The following is a 1926-nucleotide window of genomic DNA, read 5'->3' as shown; positions in this document are numbered from 1 at the left end:
TGGAGACAGAAGCAGGGTTGCCAGATGTTCAATAATTGTCCTAATTGTACTTCATTCTAGCCTTTACACTTTTGTCTTTAAAATACCACGATAATTAATAATAAATATGAGTCAGCCAGTACATGTGTACATGATGTACATGTGTATTAATAATAAATATGAGTTAGCCAGTACATATGTACATGATGTACATGTGTATTAATAATAAATATGAGTTAGCCAGTACATATGTACATGATGTACATGTGTATTAATAATAAATGAGTTAACCAGTACATATGTACATGATGTACATGTGTATTAATAATAAATATGAGATAGCCAGTACATATGTACCTGATGTACATGTGTATTAATGATAAATATGAGTTAGCCAGTACATGTGTACATGATGTACATGTGTATTGATAATAAATATGAGTTAGCCAGTACATGTGTACATGATGTACATGTGTATTAATAATAAATATGAGTTAGCCAGTACATGTGTACATGATGTACATGTGTATTAATAATAAATATGAGTTAGCCAGTACATATGTACCTGATGTACATGTGTATTAATAATAAATATGAGTTAGCCAGTACATATGTACATGATGTACATGTGTATTAATAATAAATATGAGTTAGCCAGTACATGTGTACATGATGTACATGTGTATTAATAATAAATATGAGTTAGCCAGTGCATATGTACATGATGTACATGTGTATTAATAATAAATATGAGTTAGCCAGTACATGTGTACCTGATGTACATGTGTATTAATAATAAATGAGTTAGCCATTACGTATTTACATGATGTACATGTGTGATAATTAATAATAAATATGAGTTAAAAAGTACATGATGTACATGTGGGCATCGTCTCAAGACACAGGTGGGAACACTTCTTTCCCAGCAGTGTTGTTTGTCTGTCATTTGTTTTCTACATGTATGTAGAAAACATACATACGTACATACATACTGTATATACATACATACATACATACATACATACATAATACATAAGGGGGATGATTTATCCAGTGTTTATCTAGTGTTTTTATTTCTATTTTATCTATGTTTCTATGTTTTATCTAGTGTTTGTTTTTCATGTTTTTATTTATATTTTATCTATTTTTCAAAGTTTTTATCCAGTGTTTTTCATGTTTTTATTTCTATTTTATCTATGTTTCTATGTTTTACCTAGTATTTATTTTTTTCATGTTTTTATTTCTATTTTATCTATGTTTCTATGTTTTACCTAGTATTTATTTAGTGTTTTTCATGTTTTTATTTCTATTTTATCTATTTTTCTATGTTTTTATCTAGTGTTTTTCATGTTTTTATTTCTATTTTATCTATGTGTATATGTTTTATCTAGTGTTTATCCAGTGCTTTCATGTTTTTATTTCTACTTTATCAATGTGTCTATGTTTTATCTTGTGTTTTTCATGTTTTTATTTCTATTTAAATGTTCTATTATATATTCTAACTTTCTATTTGTATTTTTTTACCTTTTTTTTTAATACTTTGTAGCACTTTGAGATTTTAACAAATGTAAAGTGCGTTACAAATTAATTATTATTACATATACAGTATATATATATATATATATATATATATATATATATATATGTACATTATTTTGTTGTTGTTGTTGTTGTTTATTTTTCCCCCGTCTTTTGTTTTGTGTGGTTTTGTGTAAATCCATATTTGATATGTATATACCAAACATAGTCTGTAACCTAAGTACTCACCCTGAGGATTCACACTCCAGTACAGTAGGTGGCGGTGTGCACCTGTGACGTTGGTTGCGACCCTCCATTCAATTTATTTTTATTATCTTTTTATTTTATTATTTTTTTTAATGACACTGTAGCACTTTGAGGTTGTTTGCTCAATATAAAGTGCTTTTTACAAATAAAATCTATTATTAT

The sequence above is a fragment of the Entelurus aequoreus genome, linkage group LG11 (assembly GCF_033978785.1).
Source record: "Entelurus aequoreus isolate RoL-2023_Sb linkage group LG11, RoL_Eaeq_v1.1, whole genome shotgun sequence".
Taxonomy (NCBI): domain Eukaryota; kingdom Metazoa; phylum Chordata; class Actinopteri; order Syngnathiformes; family Syngnathidae; genus Entelurus; species Entelurus aequoreus.
This window is presented reverse-complemented; position numbering follows the sequence as displayed.